Genomic DNA, 27,683 nt, shown 5'->3' with positions numbered 1-27,683 from the left:
GGAAAGAAAATGTCAGCAGTAGGATGGCAGTCTCTCGTTTCAGCACAATCATTTCAACAGAAGAGTAGAATGCTAATATAAAATTATTCAAGCAACTTAAATCCCCAATCGGTGAAGCACAAGCCAATCACTGGGAAAAAAGAAAAAATGTTTATCCTCTGTCTCCTTTCTTCAGGTGTGATGTGGTTCACCCGAATTTACTATCTGTGACCTTACTCGTATCACAGTGCAGCAGTGAGCACTGGTGAAATACTCATTCATAATGGTATTAAAGCTGAAATTCCCAGTCAGAGGATTAACTACTGTGGGTCAATAGATAGTGAGTCTACCTGATTTTCCTTCTTTCCAGCCTAAGGATACTTAGAATATTCAGAAGGAAAATATTCCCACCTTTATACCTGTGTCACCAATTAGAGCTGACCACATTAATACTCTCTTCCCCATTTCCAGAGAATTACTCCGGAGATATCCACTGGTAATGAAATCACTTTGCCAATCCAGTCATCCAAAATTGGGAAATATATTTTCAAACAGATATTAAACCCCAGACGAGAATGGAGATACAGGACTAATTTGACTGTGAACTTAATCATCCCAATGTATGAAAATTACACTCCAAGCTGCTGATTATTTAGCAATGAATTACATTCAAGGCCAATTTTTTAGTAGCTACTATTTTTTTTACCTTTGGGCAACCTAAGCTGCCAAATATTTCGGACATTTGTTCTATTGTACTTTGATCGTATTATGTTCTCAGAGGCACTTGACAATGTAGAAGGCTGTAACTGGAAGGCTGAACATTGCAAAATTATTGCTGATGCAGCATCACTGATTTCTGTCCTCTTGCCAATTGGTAATGCTGATTTAACAAGTATAAGAAATCAAGAAAGTAAATAATGTGGTTTTGGGGCAGTATCATTATAGTACCACAGAGCCTGTGCTGACTCTTTAAAAGAGCTGCACGTGTTCCTGTTTAATGTTTATCTGCTCAATCTTCAGCAAACATTGACACAAGAGACTGAAGATGCCAGAATCTGGACCAATAAATAAACTGCTGGAAGGACTCAGCAGGTCGAGCAGCATCCATGAGGGAAAAGGAATTGTGGATGTCTTGTGTCAAACCTGAACAGGCACACCTTGGGCCAAATTGTCATAAACTCCTTCCCTCCCACAGATGCTGTTTGATCCCCGAGTTCCTTCATTATTCTGTTTTCTTGCCTCAGCATATATCTCAGTTTAAGCATGTATCCAACTCTAATTGAAAGTAACTTTTCGATAAACTATCAGCTGCTTCTCAGGAAAAGGACTGCAGAAAAAAATCCCTCAAGTTACAAATGGAAAAGCTACATTTGATTGTTTTATTTTACACATTTACAAACACTACCTGCTCCCAGCTCACAAATGGGAAGCAGTAGTAGAAAGCTTCAATATTGCTAGACTACACTCAAAATAAAATTAATGGTGCAGTGTGCTGTGGGAAACAACTTTCTTGGAAATGACATCTCCACTGGGGAGCTCTGGCATAATTTTAAATCAGATTTGGGGTGAATCAGAAACAGGTCGATTATAAGTGACAGGCGTCATGAAATTTACTGCTTTTGCAAGACATAAAAAATTACCATAACGTATAATAAAAAAACACAAATAAAATACATTGGATCAGTCCACTGATTTTGACATCCACATGGATATAATTAATCATTTAGCATTACGATGTTGAAATTGCAATATGTTAATATTTACATGCATGCATACACAATTATGAGGAAAGACTTTAGAAAAATGCACTAAAAATATATCTACTGTTTAGAGAAGGGACAGTGGAATGGATTTTGAGCTCATGATTTATGGATTTGTTTCAGGGAACTTATAACTTGAGTTGATAGATGAAAATCTCCATGTAGGCTTTAAGTTCACTCCATGTTTGTGGAGTTCCAAAGGGATTACGATTCCATAGCAGAAGTTTGGCAATTATCTTCAGACAGACCAAATTCATTTGTCTGGTAGGGAAGAAAAATAAAATTGCACCGATAAATCAAAGAACTCACTTATGTTTTGTTAAGACTCGGGTCATAGCTTTTGAAAATTAGAAAATAGATGTATTTCTGATTTCCCATCGAGGCATCTATAACGACCAGAAGAAATTAAAACTATTGTTTTGCATCCATTCCTTTCAACTTAGCTTTTGAAGGCATGATTTATCGTTATGCCCTTAAGCTGTGCAAAGTCTCGCTGTACAGAAAGCAAAATGAGGGATGATGTCAGAAGCAAAGTATTTAAGTTAAAGTATCGTCAGGATGATCAGAAAATGAATTAAGTTTGGCTATTCTTACAACAGTGTGGGTGTGGTAGCAGAGTGGTGCTTTACTGGATTACCAGCTAGAGTTCAGATCCATTGACCCAGCAGCAAAAATTTAAAAGACTGCTGGGAAATTCACATTCAAATAATTATAGAATATAATTTCAAGGAAAGGTAGTCGCAAAATATGAAGCATCTAGGATTGTCACAAAGGCCCTTCTGAATGATTATGTCCTTCTGAAAGAAGACCTCCCATTCTTACCCCGTAAGAGTCTATAAATGACCCCACTCCTATGAATATGTTTGACTTACAGTAACTGCCTTAGTTTAAGGTGATTCGGGATGGACAAAATACTTATTTCGTTATCAATGATGCCTATGTTCCATAAAAAGATAAATAAAAGACAACTCACAGGGAATCTATCTTCTCACTGAAATTAGGATTCTTGGTAAAAGTTTAATGAATGAATATGCTTCCAGAGTCATATTTTATTACACAGTAATACAAAAGTGGAAGACGTTAATCATCTCAAAGGATTTACATCCTACTGGTAGGACGGAAGGGAAGTTGAAAAGGGCAATGGAAAAATGCAAGGCATTCTGGATTTGAAGCCAATTTCAAATAAGACATCGCCATAGCAAACATCATAAAGATTGATGCAGTGATAGCAGATTCTGTGCTGAACTAAAATTAGTCTGCACTGAATGAATAAACATTCCACATTGCCTCTGACAGATCCAAAGATTGAGTGGAGTAAGAAAGAAAGAAAGCAAGATTACGTCTAGAGGAATTGCCACTAAGAATGTTTCTCTCCCCCCAACCATAATTATCACAAACCAAAAAATTATTATCTGGAATCAGTTCATTGCAGATAGGAGAACGTAAATACAGCTGTACATAGCTTTAAGTAAATTCCAAATTTTCCTGCATTAAGGTTCAGTTTTCTTATCACAGATAAGATATTATTGACACATTTGGGTTACAGAGGTAAACAATGAAAACATTTTAAACTTCAGGAACTTCAGTAAAGTTTATGAATGCTTAATTTTTGACAACTAGTTTCCCAATGATCTATATACAATTTTCAAGCTCTTGGATTGCATTGACAAAATAAGCAGATTATGAAAACTTTAACATAGTCATTAAAATTAGGAACAGAGTCAAAAAAGAAAAAGCTCTGGCAGAATGTGTTGAATATTTAATATTTCAGTAATATTTGAGTAAAATTATAAATATATATCTTAAAGTAAGCAGTTATTACTTGTTTAAATAATTCATTAAAGGTTATATGTAAAAGTACGTGAATGGCATCACACCACCACATCACACGTGTGTGCTTTGCTAAAAGAAAAATGAAAGTAAGACCCATTCTCCTATGCACCCATATTTCTCTTGCAATTAGATTTATGCTTTGGAGTTATAAAATATAACAGTGGTGACAAGAGATTTTGAAGCAAACCTAAAACTACTGCCTACCTGTTGAAACGCAGCGAGATGCTTGAGTTAAAAAAGAAGCACAGCGAGAAATGATCAAGTAAAACAAAAAGCGCAGCTTGGGTTCTTTTGAAGGGACAAACAAGGTCAAGTTTTTAAAGAGACAGAAAACATACAAATTCACATGTTCATAAGTAGTAAGTACCAGATGAAAATCATAATACATTTTTTAAAAAGAGCAGAAAGATTGACACATTCAATTGCACCAGAGATAACTGGAATATATATATTGAGCTAATGTAGCAGTATTTTAAAACAAATAAAATAGTCAATTAGTAGCAAGAACCAGTTTTGCTGAGAGTATTGGGTTTAAATGCATGCAGTTTTCTTAGAAGTTTGACTGCTCCAACCAAACCAGTCAAAATGAGCTTTGCTGATATCATGAAAGTAATGCAGGAACATTTAGAACCAAACCTATTATTGATTGCAGAACACTTTAGGTTTCATAAGCAGAATCAAAAGGAAAGGGAGTCCATTTCAGTGTATGTGGCTGAATTAAAGAAGCTTTCTGAGCATTGTCAGTTCTGTGATAGGCTGAATGATGCACTAAGAGATTGCTTAATTTGTGGAATCTTACAAGAAAGCACTCAAAAACACCTCTTACTTGAAGCACAACTTACATTTAAAAGCGCAGTTGAAATAACTGTATCAATGGAAACAAAAGACAGAGTGCAATTGAGTTGCAATCAAGAAGCATGAACAAAATTGCAATGGCTAAAGATAAGTCTGCCTAGCAAAACAAATTGTGTTGCTGTTGAGTCAGGGGCTTGCATACACTAGATCAATGCAGATTCAAAGCCGAAATTTGGAGAAAATGCCACAAAGTAGGATACATACGAACAGTATCCAGCCGACAAAAATAAATGGACTGCACAGGGAAGAGAAAATGCTAAAAATTCAAATTTCAGTTTCAAAAAGAGCACCAATCCACATGCTGTTGATGAAAACTCTGTTAATGAATAGAAAAGTTTGTGTAGCCTTGAGATTTACAATTTGAAAATTAACAATACACATGCAATATGGCTTATACCAGAAGTGAAGTGCAAATTAATTAAAATGGAATTGTACTCTAGCTTGATGGTTTCATTTATTCCATAAAATGAATTTGAGTGACATTTCAACGATACTGAACAGAAGCCTGCAGATATCCATCTAAGAACTTATACTGGAGAAAAGATAATTCCTGTGGAAATGACATTCGCAACAGTGAAATACAACAACCAACAAGTCTCACTGTACTTGTATGTGGTAAGAACAGAAAGGTCAGCATTGTGGGGCTGTGATTGGCTGAGACAACTACAACTTGATTGGAGATCTATCCATCACTTGCATGCCACATCCCTGCAATAGAGTCAACTGAAAGTGAATTAAGAAAGGTACTGAATGATGCCACAGCAGTGTTCAAGGATGGCACTGGAAATCTCAAACATATCAAGGGTAAAATTGTGTTAAATGGAAATGCCACACCCAAGTTTTACAAAGCCCGTTCAGTTCCTTATACTGTCCATGACAAACTAGCCGGTGAGCTAGATCACATGGAGGCTGAAGGAATTCTTTGCAGGATAGAGTGGTGCTCATGTGCAATGCCAATGGTCCCACTAGCAAGTGTCTGTCATGATCTGAGGTGATGTTAAGGTCACCATCAATCTAATACCGAACATAGATCAATACCCTCTGCCCAGAATAGAGGATATCTTTGCAAACACTTTGGAGGAAAATACTTCAGCGAAGTGTTCTTAGCCGAGGCCTGCCTACAGATGAAGATGAAAGAAGAGTCCAAAGTGTTTCTCACCAAAAACACTCACAAGGGGCTTTATTGCTATAATAGGCTTACTTTTGCAGTAGTGCCTGCATCTGCATTTTATCTGAAAGCTATGGACCAGGTGCTACAAGGCTGCCTGGAGCTAACTGAAGTGTCCTACTGAAGGGTCTCTGCCTGAAACGTTGACTGTACTTTTTTCCACAGATACCGTCTGGCCTGATGAGTTCCACCAGCATTTTGTGTATGTTGCTTGGATTTCCAGCATCTTCAGATTTTCTCTTGTTTGTGACTGGATTACTAACACATTACCATCCACATCTTCCAGTGAAGCTTTCCATGTTTGTGATGCAAACATGGCCAGAAGAAAGGTGTCCAGAGCTGTAAGAACCACTTCCTGCAGTCCCAGAGTCAACTCCTGAAAAAACACCATGGAGGAGGCCCCAGAACCTGAGATTGTTCCACAACCACAAGTCTCACCTGTCAAGCAGAGTGACCACACCCCACCCCCCACCCCAGTCAGGAAGGACGCTACCCAACAAGAGTAAGCAATCCTCCATGTCAATTAAATATTTAGGCCTGAATGGGACAACTTAAAATTTATTATGCTGTGAATCACTGTACAGTAGTTGTAGTACATAGTATACTGTGTTTATAGTTGAGGTGAGTTCTATATTGAGTTGTAGTTTATAACTAGGTAGGGAGGAGTGTGGTGTATTTAATATTTGAGTAATATTGTAAATACTTTGTTTGAATAAGCATTGTTTGTTTAAATAATTTATTATGGGTTACATGTAAAAGTACATGAATGGCATACATCATCACCCCACCACGTCACATGTACAGAGCTGACTTAAAGTAAAAAACAAATCTAAGAGTCATTCTGCTGGGCTCCTGTCTTTTTCTTGCAATTAGATTTCTGTTTTGGACTTATAAAACATAACGGAATGTGTCTTATCCAAGGACCAGGAAAGTGAACAGCTGAGGCTGTGTCTGCATTTCTGGAGGTTATGATAAGAAGCTGGAAAGACAAAGGCCTGTTTTCTAATGTAGAAAAGCAGCAAAAAGTGATAACCACAGAAAAAAAAACAACTAGCATTTCAGAAAAGCCTGGCTGTCAAAAAAGGAATTGAGATCATCTATGTCAAGAAAGTGATTGAAAGTGTAATGGGATACAGTCCTTTTGTCACTGGGCTATGGTATACCATTCTAGTTCTGTGCTTTTGCTGTGCTATTCATATTAAAATGCACTATTCTTCAGTGGAGCATGACTTTCATTATTTTTGCTTTGAGGTTTAGTAGAGTTAGTGATCACTGAAGGGGAGTTGAAGAAACCCAGTAAGATCTCTGAAGGTTCATGCTGGGTTCCTTTCCCTAAAGTTTCTGACAATTATGAAGTGCATGTTAAATAGAAGTCTCAGTGTTTTAAAAAATAATTATATGAAGACCTTTCTCACTCCAACGCTAGTCACCATAATGCTTCCTGCTCAATGAAATCATCTACCTTGTCCCTTCCCTCTTGACCCCCATGTCCTCTGATTCCCTTCAATATCCAACAATCTATAAACCTCTCTTTGAAAGTACACAGTGAATGAGCATGCACAGTCCTTTGAATGGGTAATTCCAATGGATCACAATCTCTAATGTCAAATCCTTTGTTATGAGATAATGCCCTCAGTTCCAGATGCTCTAGTTTGAGAACACATGCATTTCAGAATTCCTTACAGAATTTGATGGTCTCAATGAAATAACCTTTCATTCTCCTGTGAGTAGGACAATCTCTGATCAAAGAATAAGCACCAAGGAATCTATCTAGTGAAACTACACCAGATTGCTTCTTCTCAGCTTCTTTTTCCCTAAGATGGTACATCTCAAGTTTCCTGAAGGAAAACTAACATTTTTTTTCAAATAGGTGTCCATATTTTCTCATGGACGTCTGTTTTGTCTGTCTTATGCAGACAAAATAAAATTTAGGACTCTCGAAACTATCAGATTGTTTATTATTGTCCTTGGCTTTATGACTGAGTCTCACTATTCACTGACTGCACTTGCTGATTGGGGCTTCATACTAACCTTAGATATATCCGTAAATAAGCTGCTAGGTGAAAAGTGAAAACCTCTAGACCCTGATTGATAATCTTCAAAGAAACATTATGGACTTGTGCCATTTAATCGGACCAATGAGTGGTCAAAACATGTGCTGCTCAAAATTGCTGAGTCAGCATTGCTGATCCCCAGCTTTGCTGACTGGCAAAGTTGTCATTTCAATGGCATTAACAAAAGTCAAAATTAAAAACAGATTTTAAAAATTTAATTAAACGTAAACATTTTGGTTGAAATAAAACATTGGAGTAAACACGAAATTTTGAATATTATAACTGAACTTTTATCCTTGAAGTCTAAATCTTCATTTGCAACGTGTGGGATCGCAGGTCTTCGGCAATGTTTAGGACAGATCCTCAGCCAGGTACCACAGCTAATCTCTTGGCTATTCCAGCCAGTTTATACTCCAGTTCTAGACGTCATGACTGATTTACCAGCAGGAATCTGTCAGCAAGTTCAGTAGTTCAGATTCAGTGCAGATAGCCATGCACAGCTGTCCCGAACTCACTAACAAGAATGTGGGCATAAACATGGAACTGTGAGCCAACCTAGCAAATCCCAAACTCCTGTTCTACCTCATGCCAGTATGCTTAAGTGTGAGAAACTGAAGCTGATTGCACCAATTGTTATGTAAAGTTGGTAACTTTAAATTCCTTGTCAATATCTCTGCGGATCTGTCCTGGACCCAACAAATCAATGTGGCTACAAAGAAGACACAACAGTCACTATATTTCATTAGGAGTTTGAGGAGATTTTGTATGTCACCAAAGACACTCGCAAATTTTTGCAGACATACTGTGAAGAGAATTGTAACTGGCCACATCACCGTCTGGTGTGGGGGGGGGGTAGTTGGGTGCTACTGCACAGGATCAAAATAACCACAGAGAATTGTAAACTTAGTCAGCTACATCATGGGCACTAGCCTCTGTAGTATCTAGGACACCTCAACAAGATGGCATCCATCATTACGGACACCCATCACCCGGGTCATGCCTTTTTCTCATTGCTACCATCAGGAAGGAGGTACAGAAGGCTGAAGGCACACACTTAATGATTCAGGAACAGCTTCTTCCCCTCTGCCATCAGATTTCTGAATGGACATTGAACCTATGAACACTACCTCACTACTTTCTTATTTCTATTTCTGCAATATTGTACATTAAAATGTAACTATGTAATACATCTATATGTACTTACTGTAATACACATTTTTCTCTATTATTATGTATTCCATTGTACTGCTGCCATAACGTCAACAAATTTGATGACCTATGTCGGTGATGTTAAAGCTAATTTCTGATCAGAGAGTCTGTCCTAGGACCAGCACATAAGTCCAATCACAAAGAAGGCACGACAATGCTTCTACTACCTTAGAAATTTGCACAAATTCAACGTGTCATCCAAAACTTTGACATACTTCTATAGATGCACCAGGGATCCTGACTGGTTGAATCAGGGACTGGTAAGGAAACAACAGTGTCCATGAATGTAAAAGCCCGCAAAAGATGATGGACACGGTCCAGTCCATCACAGGAAAAGACCTCCCCAGAATTGGATCACCCATAGTTAAGGACCTCCACCATCCAGGTCATGCATGGTTCTCACTGCTGCCATTGGGAAGAAGGTACACGTTCATTAGGTCTCACACTACCAGGTTCAGGAACAGTTCCCCTTCAACCATCAGGCTCCTGAACCAGTGTGGATAACTTCACTTACTTCAACTCTGAAATGATTCCACAACCTAAGGACTCATTTTCAAGGACTCTACAACTCATTTATTTACATATTTAAATTCTTTTTAAAATTTGCAGCATTTGCCTTCTTTTGCACATTGGTTGTCTGTCAGTCTCTGCGTGTAGTTTTTCGTTAATTCTATTGTATTCTCTGTTCTGCTGTGAATATGTGCCATAAAAGGTATCTCAGTGTAGTATATGGTGACATATATGAACTTTGATAATAAATTTACCTTGAACTTTGAACTTTCATTTAGTGCCATCCTTCAATTGGCATGGTTCTGACAGGCTGTGTATCAAACCTCCAGCTGATCTAACTACGCACAGTCAACTTGATCTGAACTGATACATACTCTCACCAAGCTCAAGAGAGGAGTTACTTGTTCCGTTGTAAACAGCTTAAAAGTTAGTTGGTTGCCGTTTTTGGTGATGGCTTCTCACAGAGGTATCTATAGATACATTTTGCACTTTTTAGAGAAAAATATATACTCCAACTAAGCAATTCATATCAAAATGTATTATCCATCTGTTCAAAGGGACCATCTCCTTACCTCTGATTTAAAGAAGGCAAATGACTCAACCTTCTGAAACATTATCTGGATATACTTGGAATAGAGAACAGTGTACTATAACCAATCATACTACAGCTTATTCATGTCAATGGCATGAGAAGCTTCATAGCAATGAGACTTTCATAGTTTAGCTCTTGTGTAAAGCTTGAATTTTGGAACTGTTCAGCAAAACAGGAATTTGTGCCAACTAGTCAGCAGCGTGAAAGCTATTCTGTTCATTTGAATCTCTATAGTTTAACCATGTAAATGGTTTCAAAAACTATTTTAATATAGAAATTTGTCTCCTGCTTTTGCGGAAGAGAATTTAATTACAACGGTCCTGCTGATGCCAAATGATGGCCAAGATAGTCGTGGCCTTAGGATGTAGAAATTCCACATGAAGAAGGCCTGACGGTGTCTATCAAGAATGTTAAGGTTAGAAATATGGAAGCAAAGTCCTGGAAATCTAAAGTAACAGTGTGCAGAGAAATACTCAGCAGGTTAGGCAGCGTCAGTGGAGACAGGATACCGTGTGCCAGAGACCATGGACACATCAGCAGAATGAGCATTTGCTTTCACATGAATTCCGTGCAATCATTTTGGTGCAGGTTTTTCCAACTCCAAGCTTGCTGCGTTGTGAATGCTACAGAGCAACTCCAACCTGCAGAAGAAATGTTGATAATTCCACTCTCCCAAAATTCCTGACATTCGCCATGAATCATACTATCCAGTGGGTCTCGAAGGAAAGGATAGGCTGGGGCACGATGCCCCACCCCCACCCCCAATAATCTTCCAAAACAAAGAAAACCATGACATTCTAGATCAGGGGTTCCCAAACTGGGGTCCACGGTCCCCTTGCTAAATGGTATTGGGCCATGGCATAAAAAATGTTGGAAACCCTAAGTGGCCACTTTATTAGGTACACCTGTTCAGCTGCTTGTTAATACAAATATCTAACCTGCCAACCATGTGCCAGCAACTCAATGCCTAAAAGAACACAGACGTGATCAAGATGTTTGATTGTTTTATAGATCGATCATCAGAATGGGGAAGAAACGTGATCTCAGTGACTTTGACTGTGGAGTAATTGTTGGTGCCAGACAGGGTGATTTGAGTATCTCAGGAAGTGTTTATTTCCTGGAATTTCCAACACAACAGTCTAGAATTCACAGAGAATGATGCGAAGAACAAAAAAAAAATCCAGTGAGCAGCAGTTCTGTGGGTGAAATTGCCTTGTTAATGAGAGAGGGGTCAGAGGAGAATGGTCAGGCTGGTTTAAGCTGACAGGAAGGCAACAATAACTCAAATAGCCACATGTTACATACACTCAGTGGTCACTTTATTAGGTACAGGTGGAGTCTAATAAAGAGGCCACTGAGTATATATCATTGGTAGTGCTTTTTGTACTGTTAACTGTATAGATTAATACAGCTATTTACTAAACACATCAATGATCTGACATCTGCAAATATAAAATTCTTAACTAGATACCCACAGAGTCTTCATGGATTTTGATCCGGATGCACCTGACTGCCCCTTGGACGGATTAGATTTAGAATTTTATTTCTTACATCCCTCTCACAACATGAGGGAATAAAACTCTTAATGTTGTGTCTCTGTCACTGTACACACAATAAAAAAGGGAAATGTGGGAGGATATTGCCCAAACAGTAAGAGTGTATACATAATTGTCCTGTATGCATGTACGTACAGTCAGATTTGCAATCAGATCAATGTGTATTGGTAAATCTGATGGCCTGGTGAAAGCAGCAGTCCCAGAGCCTGTTGGTCCTGGCCTTAATGCTGCGGTACTGTTTGTCAGACGGAAGCAGCTGAATCAGTCTGTGGTTGGGGTGGCTGGAGTCCCTGATGATCCTCGGGGCCCTTTTTACGCACCTGCTGCTGTAAATGTCCCGAATAGAGGAAAGTTCACATCCACAGCTACGCTGGTCTGTCTGCACCACTCTCTGCAGTGCCCTGCGACTGAGGGTAGTACAGTTCCCGTACTAGGTGATGACACAGACAGTCAGGATGCTCTCGATGGTGCCTCTGTAGAAAATCCTGAGGATCTGGGGACTCATGCCAAATTTCTTCAGGCGCTTAAGATGAAAAAGGCGCTGTTGTCCTTTTTTCACCACACAGCCGGGATGTACAGTCCAGGTGAGATCCTTGGTGATGTGTATACCGAGGAACATGAAGCTACTCACCCTCTCAACCAGAGTCCCATTGATGTCAATAGGGGCTAGCTTGTCTCTGTTCCTCCTATAGTCCACAATCAGCTCCTTCATTTTCACGACATTGAGAGAGAGGTTGTTTTTTCTTGGAACCACTGTGTCAAAGCGTTGACTTCTCCTCTGTAGGCTGTCTTGTATTGTCGGAAATAATATCAATGTCGTGTCATCTGCAAATTTGATCAACAGATTGATCATTTCCAGAGGACATCTGTTGCTGTGACAGGTGCATGGAATCCCTGTGGTTTTCCATTTCAGATTTCCTGACCCACTGACGTGGGCTCAGATTGTGGTGTGCACTTGGTTTCGTGTGTAGCATTTATAACACATCCTCCTCCAATGGACCAAATGGTTTCTATAAACAGTAAAGTCAGAGTCTAATCTGGAAATGCAAAAGGAAATTTTGTTTTGAAATCACAAAAGTCAAACAAAATAAGTAGGTTAGGACCAAGTTCCTTCAAAGCCAGAAAGGAAATTATTTCAGCTTACTATTGACTGATCAGTTGCTTGTAAACAGAGAGAGAGCGAAAAAAAATTACCATAATCATTAGAATTTTAGAATTTGGCCAGTTTACTGAACATTTGAACAAATCTAACAAAATAAATATATAATTAACAGGACTGCTCTTCAAGAACAGTTAAGAATACACAGTAAACAACAGGAATTCTGCAGATGCTGGAAATTCAAGCAACACACATCAAAGTTGCTGGTGAACGCAGCAGGCCAGGCAGCATCTATAGGAAGAGGTGCAGTCGACGTTTCAGGCCGAGACCCTTCAGTTAGTCCTGACGAAGGGTCTCGGCCTGAAACGTCGACTGCGCCTCTTCCTATAGATGCTGCCTGGCCTGCTGCGTTCACCAGCAACTTTGATGTGTGTTGCAAGAATACACAGTAATTGGTGGAAAGAGTTGTGGAAGGGGAAGAGTCTTGTTATATTTTACAGGAAGGTGGAGAAATGGAGACAATTTAGTAACAAGGTGTCAGTGAGTTGAACCTAATGTCAATTGCAAACACTGGAAGAATATTAAAAATAAATATTTTTAAAAGAAGTAAACAAACTACCATTACTTGAGCAATATTTGTCAAAATGGAGGCACAAAAGTGTAGCGGTTAGCATAATGCTATTATTGTACCAGCGACCCAGGCTCAGTTTCTGCCGCTGTTTATAAAGGGTTTCTACATTCTCCCCATGACTGTGTGGGTTTCCACTGGGCACCCTGGTTTTCTCCCTCATTCCACTGCAGGTTAGTTGGTCTCGTGAGTGTAACAAGGTGGCATGGCCTCAGAGGGTCTGATAACTATAATATTATATCTCTAAATAAATTTAAGAAATGAAAGAAATAGATTTAATGTTTTAGGCCAAAGTGCGTTCGAAGAGTATCAAGTTGCAAGGTGAATGGGGAACGAATGGACAGGAGAAAGGAATTATGTCTGATAGGGTGAGGCGTGGATAGCCACTGAATAGCCACAGGACTTCTCTGGCCTCATCCTATCACGGATAACTCTTTCGTCCTATCCACCCTTTCCTTATGTTCCTTCCAGCTAGATGTTAACTTGTCTTATCATTCATCCAGTTTGAAGAAGGAGCTTTGGCCTGGAACATTAATTCTCTTTCTGTTTCCACATGCATAGCCCCATCTGCTGAGAGTTTCCAACATTTTGTTTTTTTTTTCATACTTAACAGTTTGCTTTTTTTGATCTTCAAATACATATTTTGCTTTGTTTTGCCTTTTGGGGATCCAGCCTGGAAGTAATATGAAGCACAATCATTTATGTATATTGTCTCACTCTTGGGTCTTTTTATATCATTCTGAGAAACACTAAATTAGGCTTTAAAATTTTATAATTGTTTATCTTTGAGGATTATTTCATGAGAAAGTTTGGCAACCCATTTTCTCATTTGTTGGCAAACGTGGAAGGTACAATTAATATAAACCTTGCTCAGATACAATCCTTTGCTGGTTTATAAAATCATGATGAAAAGCAGTCATGTTTCTTGTCAACTTGTAGATATTAACTTTAATAAAATTCTGCCAATCAGCTATTTCTTGAAAACATAACAGTTCTATAAGACTGTGGCTTTAAAATTTGGGTGTGCATTTCTCTCAGTACAAATCCCAAAGATCACAGAGAACTGATGTGGCTTTAACTTAATTAGCTAATTTAGATAGAAAGTTCCCATAAAAGAGTAAAAATATGCATGGTTTGTAGCTGCCACTTCCAGCCCAACTCTTAAAAAGAGTGTCCCTTGATGCCATCTGACATCTGTGGATGTGGGGCCACAGGGAATGTACTCTACAAACTGTGAACAACTTGGGTTTGGAAACACTGCTCTGAAACTATTTTAGTAAAAAAGCACAATCCTCAAGTTTCCCTGTTCTGTCTTCAAAGAGTAAGCAGCAGAGTAATGATGTTAGGATTGTGCCATCAAGGTGAATGTTTTTGACACATTAATATAGAAAAAGCAAAAAGCTGATCCATTTAAAGTTGCAATAAGAGTTTTCTAAACAGTGAAATGCCCCACCAAATTTTAGCTGCAAAGTACATATTTGAACACAGAACAGCTCACAGCCTGCTCTCTCTGTGTATTTTTGCCAATGTGCCAATAGAAAATAATGACAATAATAAACCAAAAATAGTAATATTAAACATTGAAAGACTGTGGAACATGAACAAGGTATATATTGTCCCAATAGCAATACCTACAACTGGTATCATCCCAAAGTCACAATAGCATGAAACAATTAACCTGCGCAGGAATATTTACATAAATCTTCAGAAAGCAACAACACTAAACACCACTAGAATAGTCCAAAAGTTCCCAGCAATTGAGAAAGGAGCGTGTTTGACAATGTCTGCATCTCAGGTTTTACCAGTTTGGGCTGAGAAAAAAATAAAATCAATAATAAATAAATAGTACTCATGTTCTCAGTATATTTATTTATTTATATTTATTACTATTTGTTTCATTTTATATTTGCACATTTTTGTCATCATTTGCGCATTGGTTATTTGTGTGTGGCTTTTCATTGATTCTGTTGCATTTCTTTGTTCTATGTGAATGCCTGCAAGAAAATGAATCTCAGGGTAGCACGGAGGCTGTCCGTCTTAGTCAGCAGTGACAGGAGACTGCACGGGGAGGATTTTAAAGAGGAAAAGCCGTTGCATAGGAGCAGTTCAACTCTCCCAACTGTGGAAGTTTGGGTTCAGTGGATAACTGAGTAGTCATCACAAACTACAGTCTTCCTTGGTTTCAGTGGATAACCATGACGTAGTCTGTGCCTTGACATGCCCTACACTCTCCACAAAGTGCGGCAGAATCGCCTTCCTGTCCGTTGGATCTCACTGCTTATCTCACCCACACAGTCCACACATGGGAGCTGACTTCACATGCTAGGGCAAGCATGTCACTGTCTCATCGGGCCATGAGGCTCACCACCATATGAAGGTGGCTTAGCCCACCTGTCAAAGTGGTGTACCAGGCTGTGGCTTCTGTTGCATGTGAACAGCTGCTTGGAGCCATAGGTGACAGCTGAGTTTTCTGTGGGGCCCAAAGGTGAGTCAGCTGCCCAAGAATGGACATGAAAGCCACTTCATCAGAGGTACTACCTCCACAGACACCCCCAGAGTGGTATATGGCGACATATATAGTGTGTACTTTGATAACAAATTCACTTTGAACTTTATTTTTAACATGACCCTCTTGGACAGCAGAGTCATGTGGTGTGCATCCTACTTGAAATATTGTCCCAAACAAGATGATGTGTGAGTGTAAAAAAAGCAAAGCTGAATGAACTAAACCTGAAATAAATAGAAAAGCCTAGTCACAGCAAGAATAACCATGAAGTCATCAGATTGTTATTAAGACCCATCTAGTTCACTAATATCATTCATTGAAGGAAATATTTCATCCTTCTCTCGTCTGGTGGGATGGGACAAGCTTCCTTTACCTCCTTCCTGATGGTAGCAGCAAGAAGAGAGCTTGGCCTAGATGGTGGGGAACCTTGATGATGGATGTTGCTCTCTTGAGGCAGTGCTCTTTGTAGATGCCTTCAATGGTGGGAAGGGCTATTCCTGTGATGAACTGGACTGTATCCATCTCTTTTTGTAGAACTTTTCTATTCATGGGCACAGTGCTTTCATGCCAGGTCATGATGAAGCCAGTCAGGATACTCTCCACTGTGCATCGATAGAAGTTTGGCAAAGTTTTAGGAGACATGCGAAATCTGCACAAACTTCGAAGAAAGTAGAGGCATTGCCATGCTTCTTTTGAAATAGTAGTGACGTGACAGCCCCAGGACAGATCCTTTGATATGATAACGCCCAGGAATTTAAAGTTTCTGACCCTCTCCACTTCTGATCCCTTAGTAAGCATTGACTCATGAACCCCAAATTTCTTCCTCCTGTAGTCAACATTCAGCCCTTTCATTAACTAACTAATCCTTGCATTAAAATTCTGATCATTTTTGGCATGTGGTATAGGTGAATACCTCCTGTCTATGCCACTCGTCACTCAACACCTGACATCTGAACTTGTATATAAAGCTGCTGTTAACAAATGGAAATGGCATCCAAAAATGCTAGAAAATTTCATCCATCAAAAGACAATTAGTAATGTTGCTTTACATAGTCAGAGAGCTTAATGTAGAACAGTAAGGCCAACCCAGCCACACACACAAAGTGCTGGAGGAGCTCAGCAAGTCAGGCAGCATCTGAGGAGTGGAATCAACAGTCAACATTTTAACCCAAGACCCTTTATCAGGACTGGAAGGGAAGGGGGAAGACACCAAAATAAGAAGTGGGTGGTGGGTGAGGGGAAGAAATAGAGGCTGGCAGCTGATAGGAGAGATCAGATGAGGTGGGAAAGTTGGTTGGTAAAGGGGGGGGATGAAGTAAGAAGCTGGGAGGGGATAGGTGGAAGAGGTGAAGGGCTGAAGAAGAAGGAATCTGATAGGAAAGGACAGAGGACCTTGGAAGAAAGGGAAGGAAGGCGTAGATGGACTGAGTGAGGAGAAGAGAACGGGTGACAAGGGAACCAGAATGGAGAACGGACAAGGAGAAAAGGGGGAGGAGGGAGAAATTACCAGAAGTTAGAGAAATTGATGCACTCCACAGTTTAATTTCTTGATGTCTTCTTTCACCCTGCCCTGCCCCTTGCTGAGTTGGTAAAGGATTTGAACTGAGATCCTTGCAGCTAGCAATTTTATCAACTGGCTTTTGCATTGTTCTGAATATTATTTTGCATAATCCAACATGCATTCGATTTGCATCCATGAAGACATTGTAAAAGTGAAGTGTCATTAACCTGAAACTCCGCTGTCTCTCCCCATGGACGCTGATGACTTCCTGTTGCCCGCATTTTCCATTTTTATTTCAGATTTCCAGCATCAGTAGTATTCTGTTTTGTGCCACTAGAGGTCAATTGGAGGGGTAACAGAGTAGTAGGGTAGGAGGAGGCAGGCTTGAAGTGATATATTTCCCAATGGACGAAATGGCACTTTAATTTTGGATTAACAGATGTATCAATTTAACATCTGAAATAAGAGATATTAATTGCTGTGCTCAAGAGTCATTTTAATGTCTCAGACTATTTGAAACTGTTGATATCCAGTAAACAACATACAACTTTGACCGAATGGTGATCTTTCCAGGGCAAATTTCCTGCTACAATCACCATACAATCTAATTGTTTAAATATGCATGAAGTGCATCAATCTTGACATATCATTCTGATGCAGAGTTTTAATTCGAAACATCAGTGATTCCTTTCCCCCTTTAGATGCTGCTTCTGTAGATGCACAGTGGAGAGTATCCTGACTGATTCCATCATGGCCTGGTACAGAAACACCAATGCCCAGAAACAGAAAAGGCTACAGAAAGTGGTGAATACAGTCCAATCTATTACAGGCAAAACCCTCCCACATGAAACCAGCATCCATCATCAAGCACCCCCACCTTCCAGGCTATGCTCTTTTCGGAAGTTTTAGGTCCCAAACTTCAGGAACAATTATTATCCTTCAACCATCAGGCTCCTGAACAGGTGTCTCACGATTCTGAGCTAATTCTACAACCTGGAAACTCATTTTCAAGAACTCTTGTTTTCAGTATCATATTTATTATTTGCACAATAGACAAACTGTTACACATTGGTTAGTTGTTCAATATTTGTTTATGTATAGCTTTTTTTGGTAACTTCTATTGTATTTTTTTATTTTCCTGTAAATCCCTTCAAGAAAATGAATCTCAAGGTAGTACATGTTAACATATACATACTTTGATAACTTTTACGTTGGCTTTGACTTACTGAGTTCCTCCAGCAAACCATTTGTGCTCCATATTCCAGTATCTGCTGTCTTGTGTACCCTTCAGAATATAGCTTCATTATACCTCTAACAGTGAGTACTATTTGGATTTAAATAAACTATTTTTAATTTAAATAAATAATCTTCCAGTTAACTAAGGCAGCTTATATTCTGTAACGAGTCTTCCAACTAACTGAAACAAAACAATTGTTTCTGATGTGTGCAGTAAAGCACTGAGAAAGTCTGAGGGGAAAAAAAATCAATCTCACCTTTGCCCCACATTCTCATCATCTAGCTGGTGCTCATCACTTTCACATACTCTTTGGATCCTGATGATACTCTCCAGACCCTTTCCTCACTTAGATTTAGGTTAGTAAATCAAACCGGATTTATGATATAGGCTTAGTTTTTTTGGTAGCTCCTTGCTGGTCTGTGTTCTGCTTGATTTCCCCCCCATCTCGTTTCTACCCCTCTCAGATTTTTGCATTCCAGTGAGTCAAATTTTATTCTCAAAAATTGGACAGTGAAGTTTATTCCACGTTTTCTTAAATGCACATTTAAATGCAATGTTCCTCCCACAGCTGAAACTACATCATCAAGCTTACTGATCCATGTAGCAATCTGTTTTTACCAGCTTTAAAAGGACAGAACAGAATAGCTCATGAAAGGTATCTGTAAATTATGCATGAGTTGCTCTTGAAATAAAGAAACTTTTCATGTTTATGTCAGACAAATGTTGGAAAAAGTTTATTATCTTTGTGAGTCACCAGGCCTGCTTTTTCTCCAGGTACTGTAGAATGCATTATTAATTTCTTGTAATCCATGTAATTGTAATTGTGGAAATTTTAAGAAGAGATTAAAGCAGAAATTCCCAATCTGGGGTCCACAGACCCTTCAATTAATAGTTGGGGTCCAGGGCACTAAAAATGTTGGGAGCCTCTGGATTAGAGATATTAGCTTTATTTATCACATGTACATCAAACATTCAAAACATAAAGTGAAAAGAGACCCTTGTATTAACAACCAACACAGTCCGAGGATTGTACTGGGGGCAGCCCACAAGTTTTGCCATGCCTCTGGCTCCAACATAGCATGCCCCAACTTACTAACCCTAAATGTATACCTTTGGAACATGGGAGGAAACAGGAATGCCCAGAGGAAATCCATACAGTCATGGGGAGAATATACAAACTCCTTACAGATGGCAGTGCGAATTGAACCCTGATCGGTAATAACTGTCATACAGCATTGTACAAACCACTTTACTACTGTACCTCACTTACTTAGAATGCACAGAATACTTCCATGGTCACAGTAGCTTGTAATTTGCTACAGTACTTCCATTGAATTATCATAACATGTTCCTTTGTCGCCTCTCTTTTTAAAGTTACCTTTTTATAACTAATATTAATTGACGCTGCCTCTGAAAATAAACTTCCCTGGCTGAGCATAATCCAGGATATTTCCCAAGTGAAGTAAGTGAACGAGAAACACGAGTCAGACAGCTGAAGAGAGCTGCCCTATTGAGTTCAAAGAACACCATATTTCACAGGCCATTGCCATGAGCAAAAGGTCAGTCAGTCTGACTGATTTGAGTGGGGGATGGTGGTAGTAAGCATATTGATTTATATGCTTAGATCTTTTCTCATGGATAAGTGCCTTCCACTAAAGTTCACCAGCATCATCATAATCATATTGAAGCAGAATGGTCTCAAGAACTTTTCATGCAAAAAAAAATTGGACCCTAAATTCTAAAGATTTATTGCAATCCAACTAGCCTTTTGCAATCATTTCAAGTTGAGAGAATGCATCACCAATGGCATAAAACACACTGGTATTTTCAGAGACCTTTCCCTAAACTAAGATCAGCTAATGCACTTTAATTGTGACTGCACTTAAGAAGTATTACGTTGGTTGTAAATCACTTTGGAATGTCCGGAAATTGCTAAGGACCCTACATAAATGCAAGACTTCCTTCTTTGTTTCTTTCATCTCAGCACAGACCAGAAACTAACAATGGGCACCACGGTAGCGTAGTCCTCTATAAGCAAGTTAGTACCCTCCTACCCTTTTCACGTGGGTTTTCTCCGGATGCTCAGGTTTCTTCCCACAATCCAAACATGTACCAGTTAGTAGGTTAATTGATCAATTGTAAATTGCCCTGTGATTAGGCTAGGGTTACTGTGTATCACTGTTCAGTGGGCCAAAATTTCCTGTTCTGCACTATATCTCTAAATAGGAGCAGAATTAGGCCATTTGGCCCATCAAGTCTGCTCCGCAACTCGATCATGGCTGAGTTGTTAACCCCTCAACCCCATTCTCCTGCCTTCTCCCCATAACCTTTGACACACTTACTAATCAAGCACCGAACAACTTCTGCTTTAAATATTCCTAATCCTGGAGTCATTCAGCTCTTTGATCAGCAACTCTTTGGTTAGTCTAAAGACCCTGGGCATTAGTCCATTTTGTGTACACAACACTAAGGGCTAATTTTCCAGTCATATAGAAAAAGGGTAACTAACTGGCACAGATATGATGATTACTGAGTTGCAAGCAGCAGGAAGCTGGGGAAGAAAATTTGCTATTGTTCTCAGATGTCATATGTGGGTGGTCATTATATCAGATACCATGTTTGACGCTGGAGTTGTCTTAGGCTTTTGCCATTTGGTACATTTTTCAATTGTAGACATAAGAGCCTTCTCAGGGTGGTTTGCAGCAGGGAGAATGTTTGATCTGGAGGAATGTCATTCCTGACATAACCCACATTCAAAAGTGCTCTGCTGGACAAACTCCAGTGGGTGGTAAGATCGAACAAATATCTTGAAAACCGGAGAGAACAGGATAAAAAAAAGGAGAGAAACTAAAATAGTCTGTGGCAAATAACAAAAAAAAACCCACTGCCACACACAAAAAAGGAATGAAGAAGGCAGATTTAAAGTGATCTTTCCCAGCAGGATAAAAAAGGTTGAATCCAATGCAATTATTGGATCAAAGACACATCTTGGTTTGAATTATATTATCAACTGTTTTTGAAAAGCCCAAATTACAAAGATGGCAACAAGGTACATGTCTATAACACTGTTTTTAGAACATTTCAGTGTCTTTATCAGCACACCCATTATAATGCTTTAATAAATGTTTTTAAATTATCTGCATGGTTGTAACATTATTGAAGTCAAGTCAATGAGTGTAGTTAAAGTGGAGATTGATAGGTGTTTGATTAGTAAGAGTATCAAAAATTATGGAGATAATGTAGGAAAATGGGGTTGAAAGGAAAATAAATCAGCCATGATCGAATAGTGGGGCAGACTTGATGGGCCAACAGCCTACTTCTGCCCCGATGTCTTATGGTCCTATGGACTTGAAACTAACTTGCTTTCTCTCTTACCCACTTCTGACAAAGTGACTTCAACGTAAAATGTTAACTCAGTGTCTCAGACCTGAAACGTAAACTTAGTTTCTCTTTCTAAAGATTGCATCTGACTTGATATACGTTTCCAGCATTGCTGTTTTTAAGACTTCTAGATGTGTCCGCCTTCCTTTTCTGGTTAAAATGAAGGTGTCATTTCAGACACTATCCATTGGTGTCTGATATTGATGAGGCGGGATTGAGTACGAAAATAGCAGAGCTCTGTGAAAGAGCAACATCGTTTAATTTAAGTACAAATACAGAGCATACTCAATTCTTTTCAATGCACAAGTGAACTTATTTCCACTTTATGTTAATTGTGGCAACAAATTACAGCATGAAAATATTAATAACTAAGATAAAATGTTCACCCATTTTGTCCCAAAATCTGAGATTTTCAGATTTTTCTGAATTATACTGTAGTTGCTTAAATATAGGCAAACATTTTTTTAAATTTATTGCTTATTCTAATTGGTATAGCTGCAAACCTTGCATCAGATACATCAGTATCTATTACGTCAGTATCTATTAACATCCCGATGTAAAGCAAGTAAACAGACTTCATTATCTGGATTGGTACCACATTTTGTAAAACCAAAGACTTTGGGATTTATCCTCAAAAATTATCCAAGCCAACTCATACTGACCAAGCTGGGCAAACATACAGCCTAACTACAGACATGAACATTATTAGAGCAAATCACACAAAATGCTAGAGGAACTCAGGAGGTCTGGCAGAATCTATGGAGAGAATCAACATTTCAGGCCAAGACCCTTCAGTCCTGAGCCTGAAACATCGACTCTTTATTCCTTTCCATAGGTGCTGCCTGATCCTTTGAGTTCCTCCAGCATTTTGTGTGTTTTACTCCGGATTTCCAGCATCTGCGGAATCTCTTGTGTTTATGAACGTTGTTACTTCTGTAGCAAAGAGGCATAGAGCACACCAGTGTTACTAGATCAGTGATGCTGAAAATGTTAATTCAAAACCAGTAGAACATTCAAGATGAGGAGATTAGGTTAAGCAATCACACTGTTATGAGTAATACCGTTCTAATGTAGGAACACAATCAACTTACACAGAGCAAGTTCGCACAACAGCAATAAAACTGCAACAGTGAATCAGTTTTAGTGATGTTGTTTTGCAGGATTTATGTTTGAAATAGTGCTATGGGATCTTTAAGATTCAGCCGAGAGCTGTCCATTGTCAAACTATCTCCTTGCAAAATTGCTGGGTATGAAATAGGTGATAAATTAGCTGATACAAAAGCAACTCCCATAGGTATTAGCAACAATTCTTTATGTGATTGTGTAATTGCTTATATAATCAAACAATCATGTTCATTCAGTTAGTTCAGCCAAAGTGAAAGTTAAGAGACTACTAGACAGGTATATGGAAGAACTTAAGGTGGGGGGTTATATGGGAGGCGGGATTTGAGGGTCGGCACAGCAATGTGGGCCGAAGAGCCTGTACTGTGCTGTACTATTTTATGTTCTATGTTCTAAAGTCTAAAACAACAGCCCAAGATGTTTTTTTAGAGGTAAAACAAAGATCTTCTAAAGCCTAGGTTAGTTTATGAACAGACATAGACAAAAGAAAAAATGTGACAGAAACAGAGAGGGAGGGGGAAAGAGGGAGGGGGAGAGAGGGAGAGGGAGGGATGGAGAGAGAGAGGGTGAGAGAGGGAGAAACAAAGCAGAGAGCAATGGAGTGGCAGACAGAAAGAGATGCCCATGCATTCAAACGCACACAGCCACAGTGTTCTGAATGCACTTGATTATCACATGAGTAATTCCATTAAGTAATTTCATGATCATACATTAGCAATAAGATGCAGCCTAAATCGCACTGATCCTGGTTGAGCTTTGTCTACAGGTCCCCTGTCAGCTGCTCCTGTGACTTGCATAGTTCAAGCAGAAACCTGGTCATTTCGAGCAGAGAGCCTTGCTCAGAAAGACAGCTAAAATTTCAGACAGCAGGATTGGAGAGAGCGCTCAGTGGTTTACTAACTCAGCTGATTTTAACTGCTTGCTGGAGCTGTTTCATGTAGTAATAATGAGTCAGAAACAGGATCAAAGATGAGAATTAGTAGGAGAAGAGGGTATGGAAACCTGGGATACAGGAGGGATATTTTAAATAACCAATACTCTATAATGAAGAGGGAGATTAGCTGGTTCTTTGAAACATATTTAATGTAGAATCAGTTATCTGTAGCAGATATCTTGAGAACCAACAACACAAATTTTTGTTCTATTGCAGAAACATTATTTTGAGAGATTACAAAATTTGGCCTGAGTTGCTGGAATGGCTCGTAAATGTTCCACGAAACCAAATTCTGAAATTATGTCTTAACTATTTCCATATTCTAAGCACTGGATAATTTGAATCAAGTAATACTAATAGTAATAGTATTGGAATTTAATTCTCTGTGTATAACATAATTCACCCGCCAAAAGCTACAATCTCATTTTAAAGAGTGAAGCTTTATTCCAAGAATTTACCATCTTGTAGAGCTGGAGTACTTCACTGTTAAATTTTCTGATGCCTCTCTCTGGTCTGTTCTTTTCTTTCTTTCAACATGGCAGCTGAGTGTCTAGCAATTTTAATCCCATGTTTTAGAAATGCCTTCCCGAACACCAATAAATCCAGCTCCAAAGCTACTTCTGATCAAATTATGTCACCTCCCCTCTTCTACGTTTCCTGTTTTCTTGCAACTTCAGTGAAGTACTGAGAGTTATTTTTCCAGTTTAATGTTGCAGTATAAACGGATGTTGCTGCTAATGTTCTGTTCATTTCCAATTTTCATTTTTTTGTATTAATAATTCCAAGTAATTGTAAGGGCTGATCTCAACAAAAATCAAATTGATAGATTTCGCCTGAGTACATTTTAGAGCGCTTAACTTGCCAAGGGTAGAATTCATGTCTTTCAGTCAAAAGGCTATTCATTCAAGGCATATTCTAGAAACTTTAGCAAATATAAATACTTCTGTGCCATATTCAGGAACTGCTGCTTTGTCAGATGTATTCCCGGTGATAAGACTGTCCATGAATACAAAAAAAAAAGATAGTACTGTATTAGAAGAACTAAGAAGTTATAGTGTTCTGCCCACCATATTTCCCACTATCAATAACAGATTATTTGGTCATTTGTGATGACTCTGTGTAGGATTCTCCGGTCTCTTAAATAGTCTGAAATCAAAGAATCACAGAGCAGGAAGAATTTTTTTCATTATTTAATCTGATGATTTGAAGAACTTTATACTGATTCTCATATTTTTCCCTGAATATATCATGACTCATTGGCAGGGTAGATCTAGAAGAGTTGGGGAATAAATATCTACAGTCATGGCTGATTTGTCCGTCGGATTGTCAATACTAATTCTGGACATCGCAAAATCTCTAGCCAAGAGATAGTTTGCTGATTGTCACTTTGCACTTTTTTCACTTTATGAAGTTTTGCTCCTTCAAATGGAACGTACAGAACAACGTACTTTGCATGTGAGACTTTAATATCTATAGACAAGAGCATCCATTCCTCAGTGCAAGGCGGTGAATAACAAAGTTGCTGGAAGAAGCAATGAGACCAACAACAGGCTTAATCAAATTAACCCTCCCCTCAGGAATCAAACTACTGCAGATAAATAGCTCCATTCAAGATTCAAGATCTCATTCATCAGTACACAAGTGTAAAGGAGAATAAAGATTGTTACTCCAGATCTGGTGCAGCATAAAAAAAACACAATAACCATAAAAAGCACAATGAATATAACTACATAAAGTTATCTCAGTGGCCAGTTTATTGGGGACACCTGTACACCTGCTAGTTAATACAAATAACAAATCAGCCAATCATGTGGCAGCAACACAATGTGTAAAACCATGCAAGCAAGGTGATGAGGTTCAATTATTTTTGAGACCAAACATCAGAATAGGGAAGAAATGTGATCAAAGTCACCTTGACTGTTGAATGATTGTTGGTGCTAGATGGGGTGGTTTGAGTATCTCAGAAATTGCCGATCTCTTGGGGTTTTCACACACAACAGTCTCTAGAGTTTACAGAGAATGGTGCAAGAAAACATCTAGTGAGCACTAATTCTGTGGGTGAAATAACCTTGTTAACGAGATAGGTCAGAATACAATGGATAGTCTGGCTTAAGTTGACAGGAAGGCGACAGTAACTCAAATAATCGCACATTACCACAGTGGTGTGCAGAAGAGCATCCATGAATGTACAGTACGTCAAACCTTGAAGTGGAAGGGCTTCAGCAGCAGAAGACCACGAATATACATTCAGTGCTACTTTATTAGGTACAGGAGGCACTGATTATATGTATATAGAGTGACACTAGTAACAGGGGTTTCTGCTCATGACGGTATTGGTAGGAGCCCTTTTACCACACAATCCTTATAGAGATTCACATCACAAAAGCCCTTCTTGTGCCAAATAAGTTAGATTTGGAACTGATCAGCATCTCAGAACTGAACATCAGTGAAGCTTTGTCAGCAAATCTGTATTCTGCCGTAAACTGCAACTTTGTGACTTGGCATATTCCTCAGGCAGCTATTATCCTCAAGCTAGATTTTCAGCCGAGTCGGTGGGAGGTAAGGGGAGTATGCCAGGAGCATCACTGGACATATGTAGAAGTGATCTGCCAACGTGGTGAAGTTGTAACACAGGTCTGCATGTACAATGAACAAAGAAGGCAATAATCTGCAGACAGAGCTCAGAAATACCAGGGCAATGGAGCATGCCAAAGCTGTCACTTCCAGCAGACACTAAGCAATTAATGAGATGAAAACAGGTAGCTCCTCAACATTACAAGTAAAGACAGTGTGCAATCCCCACCATCAGCCAGTCAAGCAATATGATTTTAAGAGATGGTTCAGAGAATGGCTGAGGGAGCCCAACAATGTCCAAGCCACAAGTGCTGCAGAACTGCTCCATAGAACTAGAGTGGCTCCAGTTGAACCTGCTCCTGATCAAGTACAAAAATGGCACCTCTTGGTTATATGAGGATTTGCCCAGTAATACACAATCCCACACAAATCCAGTTCTGCTACTGTCCTGCCAGACTACTCCTCATCATCAGCAGAGCAATGGGAGGAACCCTCTGAAAGTACCAACACAGAGCCATTGAGTGGAAACAGGCTCTTCAGCCCAAATCATTCCTGCGGACCATGGTGACCACCATTTACCCATTTGGCCCATATCCCTCTACTATCCATATATTTATCCAAATGTTGATATACCTGCCTCAACCACTTTGGTTAGCGCTCATTCCACATACTTGCCACTTTCTGTGAGAAGAAGTTGCCCTCCAAAGTCCCATTCACCTCTCACCTTAAACCTATGCCCTCTAGTCTTTAGTTCCCCTTCCATGGGGGGGGGTGGCTGGGTGGGTGGGATACTCTGTGCGTCTACTTTCTCGCTGGCTATGGGAGCGTGCAAGCCAAATACGAAGTAATGGTGAAATCCAACCCTTCTCTCCATAATCAATGTAATAATGATGTTGGCGACTCATTTCAGATTCTGGCCATCGGTCGTGGCGTTTCCTGGATCTCTGCACCTTGCTGTTGTTAATCGCACTGAATGGGTTATAATTACAGCTCAGTGTCGCTCCAGAAAATGAGCGCGCCACCTTGGTACACAGGAGTTCGATGGCTTCAGTGTATTCCGTTTGCCGAGAGTCTGCCCAACTCCATTTATGGAAGGGGTTCCAATGACTTTTAAATGAATATTGAAAGATGATGATTAGAAACTTCTATTGGTTGGGAAATGATAGGAAACTGAAAGAGCCAAAA

The 27,683-nt window shown here is 39.3% G+C and overlaps 1 protein-coding gene across 2 annotated transcripts in view; it reads right to left on the bottom strand.

The window, feature by feature from the left end:
• Positions 1 to 27,683, bottom strand: part of LOC134347163 (PDZ and LIM domain protein 3-like) — a 55,467-nt gene that overhangs the window by 26,988 nt on the left and 796 nt on the right. The window lies entirely within an intron of this gene.

This window comes from Mobula hypostoma, chromosome 5, assembly GCF_963921235.1.
Source record: "Mobula hypostoma chromosome 5, sMobHyp1.1, whole genome shotgun sequence".
Classification (NCBI taxonomy): Eukaryota; Metazoa; Chordata; class Chondrichthyes; order Myliobatiformes; family Myliobatidae; genus Mobula; species Mobula hypostoma.
The sequence above is the reverse complement of the archived record's forward strand: the minus strand, read 5'-3'. Positions and strand labels throughout refer to the sequence as shown.